Raw genomic sequence first — 21598 nt, 5'->3', positions numbered from 1 at the left:
CAGTTTGATTGAAAGGCCTTTTGCCGACGGTGGAAGCAGCAAAAATGGGTATAAATATTAACAACACCTTCCCAACGTCGCGTCGATTGCCTGAGGCCACATTCGACACAGTTCCAGCCGAGGTATCTCCTTCCGAAACTCCCACACCGGATCCACTCAGGCCCTGCTCGCGTCCGGGCACCTCGAGCTGCGGATGTCAATCAGTCGGAAGTCGGCAATAGGCTGATTAGAGTGCCATTGAACTCCCTAAAAAAACCTGTTGTACAGTCTACATGGGGTAGGTCGCACCATGGTGGTATTATTTCGCAATAAGCCTGGGATAAAGAAGAAAATAAGCAAGGACTTTGCGTCTGTGCTGATACCATGGTCGCGTGTTGCGATAGAAAAGAAAAAGGAAAAATCTATGTTAATCCACAAGAAAATGAGCCAAAGCTTAAAGATTCCAAGAAAATATTGATGAAGATAAATCCCTTTGAAATGTTTAGTATTGCAAGGTGGATCATTCGTAATATCTTGAAAAGAATCTATCCCAAAACTAAGGGAACTAAAGTGATCGAAAAAGTAGAGAGTAGACAATTTCTTCGAAAATCATGTTCCATCCAAATTACCCTGAGCTTTAATGTTAAGAATTGTATGTCACAAGAAGAATAAAGAAAATATTTTAAGTGTAAGTTTAAAGAAAAACAAAATGTCTTCCTCTAATAGGGAAAGTTTGAATCAATTCTACAGCTAATTTTTAGCTAATAAAAAAAGTTATCTAAAACAACAATTCACAGACTACAGGATAGAAAACAAAGCTAAAAACCGCTAGCTCTGTTCAGTGCTTCACGCCTGTAACAACATTTTCATTTGATCCTAAGAAAGCATCTTCAACACATGAAGATTGCAATGAAAATAACCTACTACTAGAAATGCATAACAATACTCCGACGTCAGAATGCAGCGACCGCTTCGTTCTGTAGTTGCATTACAGCAATATACAATACTGCTGCGTCCGTCCGGGTTTGTGTGGTTCGAAAGCAATTCGAAACAAAGACCAAAGCAACACATTTACCTTGACCGCGTAAAGCGACGGTCACGGTTTTCCATCCGAGAAACGTACAGCGGCATCTTGTCAATCCATCGACGAGTTCGAACATCCAATGTACATTATTTATTTAATCAAATCAATTACGTACACATCACAGACACATGCGGGAGATGCTGAATGAAACACGTACAAAGCCGCAAGCAAACCTGTTTGATTCAGGAGGTCGCTTTGCGTGAATCGCAGTATTTGAAAGCGCCGGGGAGCATGCTAGTCTCTGAAAATTCATATATGTAGTTGACCTACCAGGTTGAGTCATTTTTATTTGATTGCTACACCGTTTTGATCGGAAGATTAAATTTATTCTCGTGTGAAATTCTCCTGAGTTTTTGCCAATTATTGAATAGTTAACTGTGGTAAAATAAAATGGCAAAACCAGTTTGTAACTATAAAACTATGATTAACGTGTTGTGCCATAGTGCTTAATGTTTCTCCCGATAGAATGTTGAACGACATGAACGAATATGATTTGTGCGGTTTCGGTCGGTGAACCTCTAACGCGGGTGTCGTCGAAGCTGGTTAACGAATATTAAATTTTCCAACCCGAACGTCACTAACGACCCGCGACGTGCACTTTGCTGTGCGTGTCAAAGTGCCACCACCAGTAAATGTGCGATGCACAAATAGGTCATCGCACGAAAAGATCCATTTTCGTATACAACACAAACACATAGACATATCCATGTTTTTCCAAAAAGGGCGGTTAACAGTCTGCACCCCCGTCCACTGGGAAAACGGGGGGTGGGGGGCGTGGGGGGGGGGGAAAGGTGGCTGGAAAAGGTTACCGATTCCATACACGCACCGCGCGGACTCCAGACAGTGCGTGTTCGTTGGTCGCCGTGCATCGGAAATCGATGGTTATTTCAAAATGCGTCACGAGAATGCATCCCGTGCAGCCAATATGGCGCACAACATCCGACACCATCGACGTGTGGCATCGTCGGCGAGATGGAGCCGGAAATGGCATCATATACCGCGACTGCATAATGCGGCCCAAAGTAGATCGATCACCTACAAGGACAGTGACCAACAACAGAGAGTAGCGACCGGTTACTGCGCTCAATCGACTATTAAATAGATGCTCCATCATCTCTGACACGAATCTAAATGATATTTGCTACTGAGAACTACCTTTGGACATCCAATAGAGGAAGGTGTGAAGGAAATACTATATTAACACGTTGACTGCCAATGTCCTACATAGAGGTGACAGGCAATACAGATCATGCCACGAAAGTCATGTAGTATTGCACTAATATAGTATTAGGCTCCAGTAGTTGTAAAACATATCCTTAGACATGCTCAGTAGGCAGTAGTTGTAAAACATATCCTTAGGTCTATTTGTTATTGGTTTAAAATCAAGTTTAACACGTTGCGTACCGCGTCACCCAAATATGGGTGACGGCAGTTTTAGTACAAACAAGTTTTTGACCCATTAATAAATGAAAATGCAACATAAAAATTATTGTAATATTTTATATACATTTTTGGGAAGCTAAATTTTTGCTTGGCCTTCGAAAACAATCGGTTTAACAAATATTATAAACAAATTGTAATTTGAAAAATTGTACTAAAAATTGTGCTAAAACGCTTGGTACGCAACGTGTTAAGCATTTGTTTTAAGAACACATTTTACCAAAAATTATTGTACTAAAAATGTTCTAAAAACGCGCGCCCAGAATTGGGTGACAGCAGAAATAAGTTCAAAAAAATTTTTGACCCATAAATAAATGAAATGCAACATAAAAACTTTACTGATATAGAAAATAAGTTCTTTAGGAAGCTAAGTATTTGCTTGGCCTTCGAAAATAATCGGTTTAACAACTGTTATAAACATATTTTATTAAAAAAGATGGTACTAAAAACGCATGGCAATCAACATACTACAGGGCTTGGATTTTTCAGGAGGATAGTTGGTTCATGGAATGGTTCTTCTGCTTTAGCTTGGCGTAACGACCAAGAGATCATGGCTGCCCGTTAAGGGCTTACTAGACTGTTTCGCTTAGTGTACGTGAATAGTCAGTCCTCTTGTATCAGATCAGACTGGGCGGGTCCAGTCTCGTTTGGGACTCGAACCCACACCGTCAAGGTCAATTTTCTAACCGACGTTACAAATGGCTATCGTGGAACCACCTAGGTTAAGAATATATATTTTTCCTGTTTATAAAATGATGTTCATTACTTTCTATTCTATAAAGATGTTTATCAAAAAATGAAAAAAAAAATGTTAATCCAAACATGTTGACCGCGGTGCCACCCAAAAAGCGACATCGGCAATCCACATCTGCCCTTCATTTTAATATAGAAACAAATAACAAATAGACCAAGCTTTTCTAAGGATAAATTTGTACATTTATTTATGAGTTTCGTGACAAGTTCCGGATTGGATCCCACTATGTATGTAGTTATTGGCAGCGAACGTGTTAGAAATAACAATTGTATTAACCATTAAATACACTGGAGCGCATTATTTTCAGTAACAGTTAACGTTTCCAAAAAAGAATGGTTCACAGCACTTCCGACTCTGATGCCATACTGACTGTGCGCCCTTGTTCATAAGACAAGCTCGAAACTCTAAATTGTACAAACATTCGGCTCAGCCCGTAGCGCGCGCATGGCCTCGGTGATACGTAATATTTCTCCAGCACAAACATCCGGTCCTAAGCCCCGATCACACGGGCGCACCAAAACACACACACACACAAGTTCTTTGCCGGCCGCCAGCCAGCCCAGCCCAGTCCCTAAACCCGCGTCCATCGATAGAGGCATCCGATTTCCGCCTGTACATCTCGGGGTAAAAGAATGCGAAAAACAACGTTCGATATGGACGACTAAAAACACGAATTTCCACGAAAACGCACCGCAAATTGAGTTTTAAAGTGCTTTCCCGGTGGATTCTTTTCTCTCTACCCGGCAGCAAATCGAATCAACGGCAAGGAACTCTGGAACGTGGCGGCTAACGGCTGAAAAAAAAACCAGGAGCAAACACTGGGTGGCGATATGGAAGCTGCGGATGAAAAGGCAGAAACAACCGAAATGCCTATTTTCCCGCTCGCTACGCGTTTTGTGCAACAAAACGTAGTCGAAGTTAACAAGTAAATCGTTACATCGACAACATGGTTATTTTAAGAGATCCGAAGCATCTTCTAGATACGGTAAAAATAAAAAAAATACGTTCTCATCTTCATCATCAGGAAAGTCGAAGGGTTGGGAGCAGTCGTAGGGATAAACCAAAGACTTTTTGAAGAGTTTTTAAGTAGCTGGCAGTTCGGTTTATACGTTCATAAAACTTTGATAGAATGATAAAATTAGATTTGAAGTACTAACCAGCTTATAGAGCGTTTTATTCAATTAACCTCAAGCAATGTGTGAGTCCTTGTTTATAAGTTTCTCCACCGATAAGTATATAAATCGAAAAGGACAACCTAAAGTTATTAATCTGTTTGTTATATTTCTGTAGTCAAATCTAAGATGTAATCTGTCTTTTTTTTTAATTCTATATTTTACCTTTTATTCTGCACTAACCAGGCACATAATCAAATCAAACCATGTTAATAACTACGAAAAAAAGGTACAGAAAACACAAAATTATGTTAAAAAAAGTTGTTGTCTCAAAAACAGACGAAAAACACTAAGAAGGCAAAGGTGTATTTTACACGCAGAGAAATGATTATTCTTTCTCAACGATTAGAAAACAATCAAACTGGAAAATGAATACTATATCCCGTAATATTTTGCATATAGCATTCAAAATTGATTCATTTTAAGTCAACGGTTGCACCCAAAGTCAACAGTTCTAGCCAAAGAGATAAAAATGAAGTATTGTGCCCAGTGAGATTTCGGTGCGTCATTACATTAACCGAAATCAGTAGATATATAAATTCCCATTATTTTCGCTCATGCATCCTTCAGAAACCGCTACTACCTTATCCAGTTCAATCATTGCATCTCCTGCCGACCAAGAACCAAAACCCACCCCTCCACAAGCAACCTAACGCCCCCGAAGGATGACTTTATCAAAACCAATACCACAAGCTGCTCCAGAATCTACGCTTAAGACATACATCATTCGCAAACTCCACGCACAACTCGGTAGAAGTTGCTGTCTCCTTCCGCCCCTCGAGTGTCTTCATCGTCGTTGTTCGTACAGTCCAAAAGTTTAACGATTCATTTTGTTATGGGGAGCTATGCAACGCCGTTCTCCTCAACGACGGACCACTGGAGATGACTTCCAATTGACGCGATAAAACAACTCATTTGCGTCATATGCCTCCACTGCTTGGCAACTTTATCTCACTGGAGCACTTTGAGTGCGAATAAATGTGAATTCCAGCTAAATACGTGCGCCCACACAGCGAATGATTTTATGTGTTTTCTTAGCACGGCCTTGAGTCAAACAGGAGGGGACGAGACTTTGGGTTCTCCAAAAAAAGTTTCCCAACTGGATTTCGATAAGGCTTTCTTTAAAAAAAAATATGTTCCAGTTTTGTTTGCTTGGTAGATTATTATTTTTTAACGTTTTTTTTCTCTTCCCAACAAGTGTCAGATAAACTGACGTTAAATATAATTAATATCACCACATGATTTTACCATTAATCTTAATCCAACCCAACACGCGTCGATGTGCCAAATCGGGGCGCAAAATCAAGCCAACAAAAACGAAACCTTCTTTGGCCGAAAGGCTCCTCCGAACACACGACACGAAACGGGGACATGCTCTTGAAACTCGCTGCCTTACGTCGATAAAACGCGTATGGGAGACGGTGCGCGCCTCGGTGTGGAATTCGGTCTACGCATGGCTTCGGTGCAGGCTGCGTATAGCATACCCCGCACGTCCGTTTAGGGTAACTTGACGCATATGGTTCCCTTTCGAGCGCAACTCACCGGCAACAAATCGCTGACGAAGGGCAGCAGCACAGCTCAATTCTGCAGCGGAGCGGAGCCGAACGGGGATCATTTTCGACACCAAGAGGCCGCAGGAGGAGCAGCGTGGACGGACGTAGGTGCCGACGTTGATATGTTACAACAAATCAAACGAAATCGAAAGTAGTGCTGACCGGGCTCGAGCTGGCAAAACTTGGCAGCCGGGACACAGCCGGGTGACAACATCCACCACCCCATTCCTACACCCCTGAGACCGTGTACCCTTCGGTCGAAAGAGGTTTGTTCTGACGGTTTCCAAATACAGCGCACACAACACACGGTCGCGTTAGGCATTTTGCCAAGATGATGATGTTGCTACTGCTGCTACTACTACTGGTAGATCGGCTTCTCGGCGCTCCCGACTATCGTCCGTCGAAGGGTTATTCGGAATTAATCATCTGGCAAAGGCGATGACGCTAGCGGCACCGCCAACGTGCACGCGAGTCGCGAATTGATGAGTTCGTGGAATTGCAGAACCATCATCGATGGAACGAACATCATGCTTTTAGTTTAAATTTAAAATCTTTAGCAGTTATTCGTGTAGTGATGAAATATGTGATGTTGCTAAAGAAATCAGTCGTCGTTGCTAACGAAATCCATGGAATTGGACAATTATTATTTTTGTATTTTGTGCCTTATGAATCTTTAGGTGAGATTCATTCATATGAATATGAATTAATTAATTAATCTTTTGGGATTTGAATCTTCAAACGTTAGTGAATCTTACGAAACATTAAAAACTTTCACGACTCTTTATGATTCTTTCGTTGGCGTGGATGATCATGCGACCAAAACAAAAAGAGGGTCTGTATCTGTGCCCATTTTTAGGTCTTTAGCTTTTTATTCTTTTAACATTAATGAATCGTTGGGATTCATGAATCTCCAAAACGATTTCACTTTTCATCATGATATGTAAATGCAATCCAATGATGCATAATTTATTTTTCAAGGTTGTACACAGCCGTTTTCTTCAATGCATTTAATTAGAATTACTTAAGTACCAATGAAAATTGTATAAATTGTTGAGTTCTTTTAAGTTTTCTTAAATGTTTTGTAACTATTTGTTTTAAAGATTCGAAAAATGGTGGGACTTTATATTACAAGTAACAAAAAACATTTATCCTTTTGATTGTATTGTTGATCTTCTGTTACACCATCGATGCAGCTATTAACAATGTAAAACTTACATTCGATGAAACATTTCAAAGCCCTTATCAACTCACGCAGTAAGCGACAAACTTCTCTACATCCATCTGACCTCGTAACTGATTACTTCTATCGCCGGTCCGACACGAAGCCCTCTCCAGGCTAACATGGTGGGAAAATGGTGCGGCCCCAGGTATTCGTGCGCAACGGGATATGACGTTAAAAATAAACAGCTTCTTCTCCGCACCGGCAGCAACGATATCCACAGAGAGAAAGAGCAACCGGCCCGAACCGGGGAGGCTGGTGCCAAATGCTTCTGCAACGAGAACTGCCTCTGCCCAACGGGGTTGGCTCGATTGCTGCGATTCACAAATGGAAAACTGTTGGAGGAGTAATTTTACAAACAGAACCTATCGCCACCCGACGCGCCAAAACCGGCAAACCTCCGGACACAGGGTGTGAGAAGTGGGGTGGTGGGGGAGTTGGACAAAACTGTGGGTGAAGGTGCGGATGTGAAGCGATCAGGTGCCTGCTAAAACGGAAACATTGATTGCCTTGCAACAAATTGGCCATCAGTGCCTGGCTCGGCTGCCCGTTTCTTCTCACATTTTCAAAACGACTACGATTTGTTGTCTCGTCTAGGAATGGTTCGATACCTTACCGGACATTGCTTCGGGTGGTTTGCCGGTAAGCCAGGCATTTCTTTATTTTTTTTTTTCATTTTCCAACACCAATGGCGCATGAGAATTTTGGCAGCAATAGAATCTGCCAACTCATCATTCCATCCCCTCATCAGTTGCACCAATGTTGAAGCATTCCCTTTTGAAACCGGGGGTTCGGTTGGGAAATCAGTTTAACTGTTTGATACACGCCCAGTCGGAGTGATTAGTAGAATGTAGCACCTACGGCACACATTACACAAAATCTCTTGAAGCGGTATTTGGAACAACCTCTAGTCCACCGGTAAAGTTCTTTACTGAATAAAATAAACAAACCAGCAAACCAATTTTATGCGCTCACCAACATTTTCCCATTGTTTTGCAAATGTTTTTGAAGGTGTGCGTGATAATTGCATCGATAAATATTGCTTCACCATCGCCATTATCACCTCCGGTGATGTTTGCACAAATTATTCATCGGGAAGTTTATCAAAAATGTCTGAAGTCGGGGATGTTGTTTAAACATTTCTTTCGTTTTTTGTTCGAGCACTTTCAAGGCTGGAATATAATGAAATTGATTTTATGAAAGCTTGATTGGCAGCTGATTAAGCTCAAACATTGTAAAACGCAGGCACAAGCGTTCGTTGGGGTGTACGTGCGCCTCACAGTGTATTTACTCTTTTTGTTTATCGTAATCGCATTTATAATTAGTAACTTTATCCTAGCTGAAATAAACCATCCCCAATCTGAGACACAACCCCCACAAACTCCGTTCCTCAAGCCGTTATCGTATATCGTGTTCGTATATTTTGTTAGAGAGAAGGAAGAAAGTTGGCGAATGTGCCGCTTCTAATTTCTATCACCGTGCTCGCACAAAACAAACACACAAACACACTGCACAGTGCCCAAGTAAACATGACATTTTCCGGGAAATGTGTATAATCTCTAGGAAAATATCATCGGCAGCGAGTACACACAGGATGGAAAGAGATTGCCCCGGACGCAAGATCAACATTTTGCACGCTTCCCACGAAAAATCCCTTTCAAGTTAACGCGCGGCGGGTTTTAACTAACCACGAACCGCAAGAATTGTGCCATCAAATAGAACATCGCGGAACGTAAGAGATACACAATCAGAAGATCTAACGATTGATGGTTTTATCGTGCAGAGTTTTTAATGATCATAATGCAAGAGGCTGTTTGAAATTTGTTACATATGTGCGACAAACATTACATCGAATGAAAAAAAAAAACACTTTAAAATGACTAAAAGCACTTTTGAAGAGTGTCGATTATGCTATTAACTACACCAGAGTTTCTTTGCAAAACAACGGTTCGTTGCTCAAGTCTTGTACGTTTAACTTAACTGAGCGTACGATGCCAAAGGGAAGCGATTAAAGTAAAGATTGCGGTTTTGAAAATGATAAGAAAGTTAAACTTGTTCAAACGGGTATAGAAATGGCTAAAAAGTTAGTAATAGAAGAAATGCCGCAAAAGTATCTTGAACTAATCAAAAAAGCTGTTTCTCACTTCCTCTCATTGTAGTCTTTTCCAAAAAAAGGCACTTCCAAAACACCATGGGAAGGACAACAGCGCAGTAGGATGAAAATACTTCATCGGTCATTTGAAAACTCTAGGCACTAGCGAATTTGGGTCATCTGGCCGACAAATCTCGACCATATTTCACTGCGAAACCCCAGATGTCAAATTCAACCGTAGTTGCTCGAAACTTTGTGGACATGAAAAACAAGGAAGTGTGGTAGGAAACATGATACTTTTTAAAAAGCTTCTGTGTTTAATAAACTTATAAATATATTATCAGATGGAATACATAGGAAAAAGTATAATTTACTCACCATTTATGCAAACACTCCTCGAAACATTTGATGTAGGGTTCTTCCTCCTCTCCGGGACGGGATGATTTTAGAACGAAGAAGAGTAAAATCGTACCCCAGGGTCCCGCTGGATAACGCATTCAAACCGACAGATTCGCCTCGTTCTGTCGAGAACCGCTTCCGTTACCTCCAAATTATTCACTTCCTCTTCGTTTCCGCATGGCGCAAGAATTGATTGAAACGGATGTGTGCCCGTGTGTGTTCGCCAGTATGCAAATGGGAAACTGTGTCAGATGTTAAATTAAAAAACGAAAAACCAGCGGAAAGGCATCTGCTTATGCGCCAAGAAGCGACGGCGGCCCCGATTTTCGCTTGAGAGTATCTAACGTTTCAATCGATGCAATCAGTTGGTCGATACTGCACGATGGCCTACGGCGTATGAGCGTTATCTTACCCACCGGAAGCTTTGCGGCAAATTGCGAGTCAAATATCCAACCATAGCAAGCTATGCAACCGGTCGGTCAAGGGAGGTGAGAAAAATGTTCTATACGGCAAGGCAACAGGACTTCAGGCGATACAGCATATCGGGCCGAATGAGTGGCTGATGTGATTTGCCACAATGTGTCGGCTCTCCTACCGGCCAACCGATCGATCAATCAGATTTCTTGAAGCAGAAGAATCCCAGCTGAATCATTTCCAGCGAAATCAGGGCAAGTCGACAGGGGTCATGTTGCTCCACTGCTGCTGCTGCTGCTGCTGCTGGAAGGGGCAAGCATCGTTCAGTCTAGACATCAGCGAACAATGGGAATGCAAGAATGTGTCTTGTGTTTTCTCCATTACGGAGCGGACCTTCGCACCACCACACCACACACACACCCCCGCTACAAATCCGGTGCGGTGCAATGAGGCACGAAGAAACTCTATCGGATGATTCACGCCATATCCGCATTTTTTGCTTTGTACTCTCAACGCTGCAGTGTGGACGGAAGCGGTCGAAGAAAGAAGGCACGATTTTGGGGGGCGAGACACAGAACAGTGGACGAGGGTTCTGTACAACATTCCATTGATTGACTTTTTTTAACTTGTTAGCTGCAAGACCGTGTCAAGTTTAAATTCACCACCTCATTTGTAAACAGGGTGAATATATTAAATGATAGTGATTGGATTTGGAAAGGTCAAAATTTGCTGAAAACATTTGTTGTTTTTTGGCCAGTTATTCTCACATTGTCCCACAGTGCACAGATCCGATATTGAGTGCGTGTGTGTATGTGGGATGTTCGTAGAATCAAGAAACGAAAAGAAACGTCAACGATGGCAAAACTGTTGGCAGCAGAATTCTTGACTTGGAGTGGAGAAATGATGAGCCTTTCGCGAAGCGGCATCCATTATGCAGCGAAAACCGAAAAAGACACGGCATCCTGTGCTCTAATGTGCGACCCAGACCGTATCATTCCACCGGCAGCTTCACGAAAAATGGCACACGAAACCAACACGCACTCGCGCACACGAAATGAAATGAAACTTTGTCGCTCCGATAGCACAAGGGCACTTTTCTTCGCCAACCGCGACATCCACAAATCACAGAAACAGACACATTTGCGAATTTGAGCACATGATGACGATAAAACTAACAGCGAAATGGATAAACCACCAACCTCTATCGTGAGGGAAAACTGTACTGCGATAATTCCACACACTGCGATTGATCACTTCCGCTCCGCACGGCTAAGATGCTTGTTGATCCGCTTCACTTCTCATTCGCGGGTGCTTGGAAAGATGAATAATACACTTTTAATCAACCGAAGGGTACATACCACTTGCCCCGTGAACGCGCTCGGGTCGATTGATCCGTGAAGGAAATAGAAGCTTATAAGCTGAATCTTGCAAAATACGCGAAACGCACTAGTCAACCGAACCGCACAAGCGCAAGATGAGGAATCACATTAGTGTTGGCAGAATTTTCGGAAGATTCGAAAGATTCGATTCGGAAGATTCGAAGATTCGATCCCTAGACGGATTCCAAAGATTCGAATCCCATTTGACGGATTCTAGACATTCGAATCCCATCTAACAAATTCTAAAGATTTGGATCCCATTTGACGGATTCTAAGGATTTGATTCGATTAAGATTCGAATCAGACCCAGCGAACGGCGGTACACTGAATATCGAGCAGTTTTTTGCCTTTTTCTTTCGGACCCCCCGATATCCGCTTAACGGGGGTGTCGTGATCTCCACGAATCATTACTCTTTTCCAATATATTTCAACTTCCAAATTCGACAATTTTTCCTCTCTTAATTCTTACAATCTCCAACCACTCTCGTCAAAATCAATCACAAGACTGATGGTTCAATCCATTTCGTTTTCCAATGTCTACTTTGTTCCATCTTTTTCAATATGCAGATCCATCTCGGTTCAGTAGTAGGCCATCGCTCTTCCAATTTTCATTGCCAACTATATAGCGAATGATTTCATTTTTAATTTTTTTTTCGTTTCCTCGCATTCGAAATTCGCTTGTTTATAATTTCGATTAATTCGTTCACTATTATTATACAATATATTCATCTAGCTCGGCTCAATCCCTACATCCTCCACTACCTCTACTCTTAATCGAAAACGTGATACATAACTGTATCCTGGTATCTATTCGGTATCTTACATTTTCTTCGGGGTCTTGTTTGTAGATTACCGCTGATATGCTCGTTATCTTCTGCAGGGTCAACTGCTTTTCCATTGATCTCTAAGCCGCTTCCTTGGTTTGACTCCTGAACATTCTCTCGATCCGGGGCGCGTTTCACGTCTCTTACATTTCTGGTTATTTTAGCTCCTGATTCGCTTATTATGACCACTTTTGCCCCATCTCTTGTCAATACCGTATATCTCTCGCTGGAAAATGTTGGATCGGTTTTTGTTCTTTGCGGAATAGCAAGCACCACTGTATCTCCGACTGTTATATCGGATTCTCTTGCTCCGCGATGTTTGTCTGCGAATTGTTTACTAATTAGTTTAGAAACGGCATCAGTCTCCTTAATATCTGAACGATCGAGTGGCTCCTTACTCTCCCATAGGCAAGGAAAAGTTCCGCGGAATCGCCATCCGACTAGAAGCTCGAAAGGCGTAACTCCCAGACGCGAATGGTGTTTCTGGGTATTATGAATGTATATATACTCCTCTAATGCGTCTCTCCAATTCCTATCTTCCTCTTTTGCAGCTGCCATTGCTTTAATAATACCTTGATTTTGTCGTTCTACTGCTCCGTTCGATTGTGCGCTCAGAGGAATGGATTTCCGGATTCTTACTCCTTTGTCTTCCCAGTATTCTTTAAACTCCGAGCTCTGGAATGGTGGACCATTGTCACTCTGTATTATAAGAGGCAGGCCCCAAATTGTAAAAACCTTGCAAAGCGCAGCGTTGGTACTTTGGGTATCCGTTTTCCTCATCTCCGAAATATGCAAATAGCGAGAATAAATATCGACGGTTATCAGGAATTCTCCTGATCCGTATCCTTGCAAAGACAAAAAATCTACTTGCAGAATTTCCCATGGCCCGTTTGGCATATGTCTACTGGAAAGCGGGATGGGTGGGTTTCTTTTCGAAATAACGATGCACGTCTCGCAATTATTCACAAAGTTTGCAGCCTCTTTTGACATGTTTGGCCACCAAAAAAATTCTCGAAGGATTCGTTTTGTTGCTCCACAACCGACGTGCCCACGATGTGCCGCTTCCAATGCTGTAGAACGCAGCTTTGATGGTAAAACTATTAAGTCATCCTTGAATACGATGGGATCCAAACTTCTAAGATTCTTTGCTTCCGACTCAAAACGACGCAGACTTTTAGGCCACTTTCCGGACTGGATTCCTGCCCTTACAGCAACTAGTTCTTCGTCTGCTTCGGATGCAATCTGAATTTCCATCCAAGAGATACTCATGTTGCCGCCGTTTAAAGAATATAGCAGGTGCTTTTCGTTGTCTTCGTCAAACTCGTCATCTTCTTGTGATTTGCTAATCAATCTTGACAAAGCATCCGCAACATTTAGGTGACCTGGAACTCTTTTAACATTGAAATGATAAGGAAGTAACCTAAGGGCCCATGCTTCTGCACGTGTCACCGCTCGTCTGCCCATACGATGTGTTCCATTAAATATAAATTCGTTAGCTTCGGAGTCGGTTCGAATAACGAAATATTTGTTCAATAAGTAATAAGTAAATCGTTCTACGCTCCAAACAATTGCCAGCGCCTCCTTCTGCGTTTGAGGATATCTCTGTTCAGAGGGTGTAAGTGTCTTTGATGCGCAAGCTATTATCCTTGGGCTACCTTCTTCGTTGAATTGTATTAATACGGCTCCAAGCCCTGTAGGAGATGCATCAACGTATAATTCAGTTTCGTCTTTTAGATCAAAATAGCCGAGTTTGGTTATATAGTTTAGTGCTTCGTTTTTCAAAAATTGAAATTCTCGCTCCTCCTCGTCTGTCCAGTAGAAGTTATTAGAACTGGTGAGCGATCGGAGTTTTTCGGTTTTATCAGCCCGTTTAGGTATGAAGCGTTCTACGAAAGTCATCAGCCCTAAAAAGCTCTTAACCTCCGATAAATTCTCAGGTCTTCGAAAATTCTTGATGGCTCTTTTTTTGTCCTCTTCGATCCTCCAACCGTCACCAGACAAGTTAAAACCTAAAAACTTGACGGTTCTAGCTCCGAATACGCATTTTTTCTGGTTTAGTCGGACGTTATGGTCCTTCAATCGTTGAAGTGCTAACTTCAAATGATTATCGTGCTCTTCTTTCGAACCACCAAAAATTAAAATATCATCCAAGTAATTCAATACACCTGGGCATTCTTCCAGGACTACTGTTTGCAACAGTTCTTGAAAAATATCCGGTGAGTTGCAAAGTCCGAAGGGTAATCTTTTAAACCGATATGTTCCCGTTCCGGCGAAAAAATTCGTTAGATGTCTGCAATCCTCGTGAAGTTCAACGTGAAAAAACGCGCTTGTTAAATCTATCGTCGAAAACCACGAAGCGCCGTTCAATTTCGATAATATTGCTTCGAAGGTTGGCATCCTGAATGGGGTTCTGATTATGTTCTTGTTAGGACCTCTTAGGTCTACGACGAGACGAATGTCATTTTTTCCTTTAGGAACAACCAACAACGAAGAACAAAACGATTTCTCCATGTCTTTGGTAACTCGCTCTATGATTCCCGTAGAAAGTAGATCATCTAAACGTTTCTCCGTTTCGAGCTTAAATGCTGGAGGGATACTGGTGAATATGTTTCGAGACGGTGGTAAGCTCTTGTCGTAGTGCAACATTACTGGAGCTATGTTAAATTTGGGAAACTCATGCTCGACAGCGATGGCAAAAATCTCTCCCGGGAGTAAGCGATATTCATCATGATAACCTATCACTGGAATATTCATTCCGAGTTGTAGGACGCTGTACCTTAGTGCTGTATCCCGGCTCAATAGTGCTCGTCCCCCTGGAATGACGTAAAATTTCTCCAGCAATCGTGGTCGATCTTCGGAAATGAATAGTTCGGCCACGAAGGAGGCTTGCACTTGGATCTCTTCCTTTACACCGTACGCTTTCAGCTGTCGGTCCGTACCTTCCTTCAAGTTGAAAATATCATTGTTCTTTAAGCATTCAAATGTATTTCCGTCTACTGTATTGACATCTGCTCCGGAATCTATTAAAAAGCTTACGGAAAAACCTGCTATTTTTCCAACTATAATCTCCTCATTCGTACTGTTGCGGTTAACCATGTTAACTAGGATATTTTCCTTAACTTCCTCCACCGGAGTGTGTAGAGAATTAGTAACTTGTTGGCTCTCCTCCGTGTACACCATTCTAGGTAAAATAGACTGCTTAGTTTCAATCAGTTCCTCCTCTCCTTGGCCAGAATCGTCAGTAACCGCCGCGATTTTTCGTGGCTCCATATTCTGAGACGGGTTATTCCCATCTGTGTCGTTGCGCTTCCGAAAAGATTCTTTGCACGCGCGTTCAATGTGACCGATGACATGGCAATTACGGCATCTTTTGTCAATAACCTTACATTGTTCCGGTAAGTGATAATGGCTCAAGCATCGCCAACACGGTTTATGTTGAGTCCCAGGGTAGTGATACGGCATATTCCGGATGGATTGTCTTCTATTCATTCCTCTACCACGCTGTACATCTCCAAATCTTTTACCATAATTTGATTGACTGTAACGATCTCCGAATGCTTCACGGCCAGCGATTTCCTTGTGAAAACCGGTTCTTGATTTTTGTGTAATTGCGGCCACTTCGGCTACAACTCCCCTCTGGGAATGATTTTTAAGGAACATTTCCTCACTAATGGTATCGATTTCACATGCGCGTATCATATCTAAAAGCTGGGTAATAGACCCGTTCTTTCTCAATAGTTTCCTGCCCGCCAATCGCACTTTGATGTTTGAAGCGTGGGCTTGAATGATGTCTACGACCGTTTCTACCAGCTGTTCTCCTTTGTAGTTACATAGTTTTGCAGTACTCACAACTCGTTTTACGTAGGTTAGGTCAGATTCACCGTGTTTTTGGACCATTGTTCGAAGCTTCTGCTTTTGTAGGCAAATGTAGTCGCGAGAATTAAACAAACAATCCAACCTTTCCATTGCATTTGTATACGGAAATAAAATGGGGTCCGAAGATGTATTGGTTGGAGCGTTTTCCAACATCTCGAGGAGTAATTGACCAGCCTTCATCTTGAAGGCATTCAATTTCATATGTTCGTTTGAGATGCCGGCGAATTCCATTGCAGCCCGAAATTGTTCCTTCCATCCATCAAAAGTACTCTTATCTAACTCGTCCTGACCTTCCTTGGGCTTACATTCAACAATTTGCAAAGTAGCGAATGACATAGACATCGTACTAGAGTTAATGCCAAGAGTGTCAAATGACGACTGAAGAATAGTGGATGAACCGCATGGGGTATCCTTAATCAAATGATCCTCTACTGTTTCTTCAGTCCATGTGGAACCGTTAGTGCTCCTTTGGCGTAATCCTTTTAACTTAGCTTTCAGAACCGCGCTTCGCCTCTTCTCAGCCTTAAGGGCTTTCTTTAAAGTGGATAATACGAACAAATTCTTGCTTCTGCTACGATAAAATGTATAAACAGATAACGAAAAATAAGTCATAATTTAGAAACGATGTATAACAACTGTATTCCTAGGGTTGTCTCCCATTCAGCAATACATGAGAAATGTGAACTTTTCCTTCCTGAGAATTACCTCAAACATTAATGATCTCACTCAGAAAAGAACGTATATGTCTTGTTGGGAATCTCTCTGCATATTGATTCTTCATCTTAGAACATTTATTTACAAATTTACCTCCTACCCGTACGTATCTCATCCCCTCGGAGAATCTTTTATTTAAAGTTACATACTATTCTTCCTCTCAGGAAATCTCATCTAATCTGTACCGATTCTTTAAAAAAAAATTCTTCAACTCGAAGATAAAAAGTCTTCCACTCGGAGAAGATCTTAGTAACGAATGATTTTTATCTACATAACATACGTACATTTATGTATTATAAACTTGGAGAAGATCCTAGTAACGTACGCCTTTTACTAAGAGAAAAACTTTAAAAACGAATGTGTTCCTTTCTATATCAGAATCTATATTTAACATTGTTATTCTTTCCTCTTTTCTTTTATATACATATACTCAAAAACCAACAACCAAGTAATCGATCCATTCCTCAGGTCTTCCACCTGTTGACATATGTATGTTGGCATGAATGTACTGTTCATAGAAGCGTCAAATGACAGGAGAAATGTCAAACCGCGATGGTGACAAGGGTGCACCTCTATATGTATGAACTTTGACCATCTGAATAAAAGCACGGCGAACGCTCGGCTCAGTGTCAGTCGTTTGTGTATCAGCCATAAAGGATAACACGCTGGTGTATTTCGTTCAAAGTTCAACAGGTTATGGGCCCAGGTGAAATGGCGGATACGCAACGGTTTATGGTGCCTAAGTTGACCAATCAAAACTACCAAACGTGGAAGTTTAAAATGCAAATGCTCCTCGAGCGTGATGAGCTTTGGTGCACAATTGGCGAAGCAAAGCCGGAACCAGAGACGCCGGTATGGAAGCAGAAAGATTCGAGAGCACGTGCAACGATTGGGCTGTGTGTCGACGATAGCCAAGTTGGGCTAGTGCGTGACGCAACGTCTGCAAAAGACGCGTGGGATGCCATAAAAGGGTACCATGAAGCGGGATCAGAAGTGTACCTGCTAAAGCGGCTGACGCGCTTAGAATTAGCAGAAGGCGGGGACATAGAGAATCATTTACAAACGTTCTCTAACTTGGTCCAACAAATCGCTGATTTAGGAGAGCCAATACCCAGAAAATGGCAAATTGCGATGTTGCTATGTTCGTTACCGGAATCATACGATCCGTTAACTACCGCATTGGAACAGATTTCCACCAATAATTTAACCCTAGAGTTGGTGAAGAGCAAACTTCTAGCCGAAGGAGAAAAACGACGTGAACGTTCGGGAACAAGTTCGGCAGAAGGCAAAGTGTTTCAAGTGACGACGAAGAACAAAGTGAACAGGAACAAACCAAGTGTAGTGTGCTTTCATTGTGGCAAAGCCGGCCACATGAAAAGAAACTGTCGTTTGCTTAACAGAACAATGCAGGAAGCAAAACACAATTCCGCGAAAGTGACGGTGAGTGACGAAGGACCGGTGGCTTGGACTGCAAGCAAAGGCCTACCAGGAAACTGGTATATAGACAGTGGTGCGTCGCGGCATATGACGAATGATCCAACGTTCTTTGAAATTAAAGTGAATTGTGCGGAAAGTAGTGTCACACTGGCCGATGGAAGCAAGGCAAAAATTGAAGGTGTTGGATCAGGAACCCTAGTATGCGTGACAAAAGATGGCGAACAATTGGCCATAAAAGTTAGCGATGTACTTTATGTGCCCACACTGGAAAGTGGCTTAATATCGGTGAGCTGCCTGGTGAAGAAGGGCATGCGAGTAATTTTCGAAGAAAATCATTGTCTTATCGAACAAGGAAGGCGAGTTATAGCTGTGGCAACAAAACTCGGAAGTCTTTATCACCTGTGTATCATCGGCGAAAATGCGTTGGTGAGTAGAACATCACCAAATCATTGTCTACATTTATGGCATAGACGGCTTGGTCATCGAGACCCACAAGTAATAAAGACATTATTCGGCGATAAGGCGAAGTTGGAAGAACTGAACATGACAAATGTCTGCACGAGTTGTATAGAAGGGAAGATGGCCCGATCCCCATTCAGAAGAACAAACAAAAGAAGTGAAAACAAGTTGGACATTGTTCACACGGACGTGTGTGGTCCGTTTCCTCACACACCGAGTGGTCACCGTTACTTCATCACATTTATAGATGATTATTCGAGAATGGCGTTCGTTTACCTTATGCGACAGAAGTCAGATGCTAGTGAAATTATTCAGAATTTCGTGGCCTTCTGCAAGACACAATTCGGGAAAACACCCAAGGCCATACGATCAGACAATGGTGGTGAGTACACCGGAAAGGTGCTGCAAAAGTTCTTCAAAGAGCAAGGTATTATGAGTCAACTAACAGTGCCATACTCGCCTCAGCAAAATGGCGTCGCCGAGAGGAAAAACAGATCACTTCAAGAAATGGCATTGTGTATGTTACAAGATGCACGTTTAGAAAGCAAATATTGGGGAGAAGCAGTACTTACTGCAGCATATACCCAGAATCGACTACCATCGAAAATAATCGGAATGTCACCTTTTGAAAAATGGTTCGGTAGAAAGCCATCCTACAACCATTTCAAAGTGTTTGGATGCGAAGCATGGGTTCAAATACCTAAAGAAAAGCGTGGAAAAATGGAACCCAAGGCAAAGCAACTAAGATTTGTCGGATATTCCATCCAAGAAAAGGCATACAGGCTTGTAGATACTAGCACGGACCGCATTGTGATTAGTCGTGACGTCGTATTCAACGAAGCATCGTGCGAGCAAGGTGATAGTGTTCCTGTTGATGAAATTATACTCGACGTTGATCCTGATCGATACAAACATGATGATGTCGATGAAGAAAGCAACCCGATCAACGTGCAGGAGGAGAATTTTGATACAGCGGAAGAAAACGAGCATTACTCATCGGGCTCAGAAGACCTAGACCAGCCGGTTGCCGATCCATTAACACAGCGATCGACAAGAGGTAAACCACCAGCTAAATTTACCGACTATTTTTTAGGTTTGGTAAGAACGAGTGTGGATGAGCCAGCGTCGTACAACGAAGCCATAACATCCGTGGAAAAGGACAGGTGGATGGAGGCTATCGAAGATGAGTTCCGATCCCTGGAAGCCAACAACACGTGGGAGCTAACGTATCCACCCGAGAACAGCAACATTATCGGATGTAAATGGGTTTTTTAAGAAAAAATTGGACGCGAATGGAAATGTTGATCGATATAAGGCAAGACTTGTAGCGCAAGGCTTCGGGCAAAGGAAAGGATTTGATTACGAAGAAGTTACTGCACCTGTAGCAAATCAGTGCACATTAAGACTCTTGTAGACAATAGCAGGACAGCAAGCGGTTTGGTTGCGTAGGCTATTGGAGGAAATGGATGTAAAACAAAGAGAAGCAACCATTATTAACGAAGATAATCGTGCGTGCATTGAATTTACTTTGTCAGGTCATGAAAAGAGAAAGTCAAAGCACATAGATATGAAATATCATTATACTAGAGATCTTTGTAACACGAAAGTTATCGAATTAAAGTATTGTGCTTCTGAAGCAATGCTAGCCGACATATTAACCAAACCACTAGGGGCACAAAAGATTAAAGAACTCTCGATAGGACTCGGTATTAGCAAGTTAGTAACGGAATGAACATTAGATTCATGAGGAGGAGTGTTGACATATGTATGTTGGCATGAATGTACTGTTCATAGAAGCGTCAAATGACAGGAGAAATGTCAAACCGCGATGGTGACAAGGGTGCACCTCTATATGTATGAACTTTGACCATCTGAATAAAAGCACGGCGAACGCTCGGCTCAGTGTCAGTCGTTTGTGTATCAGCCATAAAGGATAACACGCTGGTGTATTTCGTTCAAAGTTCAACACCACCTCATTGTATCTGTGCCGTTCCTCTCAGGGAATTTCATCGAGGATTCCACTCAGATAAGCAGCTAGTAAAGGAGGTCTTCCACCTCATTGTATCTGTGCTGTTCCTCTCAGGGAATTTCATCGAGGATTCCACTCGGAGAAGCATTTAGTAAAGGAGGTCTTCCGCCTCATTGTAACTGTGCCGTTCCTTTCAGAAAACTTCATCGAGGATTCCACTCAGATAAGTACTAAGTAAAGGAGGTCTTCCACCTCATTGTAACTGTGCCGTTCCTCTCAGGGAACTTCGTCGAGGATTCCACTCGGAGAAGCATTTAGTAAAGGAGGTCTTCCGCCTCATAGTAACTGTGCCGTTCCTCTCAGAAAACTTCATCGAGGATTCCACTCAGATAAGTACTAAGTAAAGGAGGTCTTCCACCTCATTGTAACTGTGCCGTTCCTCTCAGGGAACTTCATCGAGGATTCCACTCAGATAAGTACTAAGTAAAGGAGGTCTTTCACCTCATTGCATCTGTGCTGTTCCCTTACAGGGAACTTCATCGAGGATTCCACTCAGATAAGCACTTTGTAAAGGAGGTCTTCCACCTCATTGCATTTGTGCCGTTCCTCTCAGGGAACTTCATCGAGGATTCCACTCAGATAAACACTTAGAAAAAAATGCCTTCCACTCGGGGAATCTTTTCATTTCCATAGAATTTCCTTAATACTAAGTCTTCCATTATGAGAAAATCTTACGAATTGTGTGACGCTATTTTTACCGCATTCAACTTTTTGGAATCAATTGGCAACCTTCTCAAAATTATCTCAATACCACAATTTAGAAAAATAACTTTA

General features: G+C 42.1%; 1 protein-coding gene across 3 annotated transcripts in view; it reads right to left on the bottom strand.

Annotated features, from left to right (window-relative positions):
• The window catches only part of LOC131260442 (arrestin red cell), a 46891-nt gene extending 35307 nt beyond the window's left edge, over positions 1-11584 (bottom strand). For 2 of the 3 annotated variants that reach the window (XM_058262164.1, XM_058262162.1), the window contains exon 1: positions 11465-11584. The gene's annotated coding sequence lies outside the window, so the exon portion shown is untranslated. Of the gene's footprint in view, positions 1-11305 lie in introns of all 3 variants that reach the window. The other variant, XM_058262163.1, reaches the window with a different exon arrangement.
• Positions 11585-21598: the final 10014 nt, after the last annotated feature.

Source organism: Anopheles coustani, chromosome 3, assembly GCF_943734705.1.
Source record: "Anopheles coustani chromosome 3, idAnoCousDA_361_x.2, whole genome shotgun sequence".
NCBI classification, from domain to species: domain Eukaryota; kingdom Metazoa; phylum Arthropoda; class Insecta; order Diptera; family Culicidae; genus Anopheles; species Anopheles coustani.
Note: the sequence above shows the minus strand (reverse complement) of the source record. Positions and strands in the feature narration are given on the sequence as shown.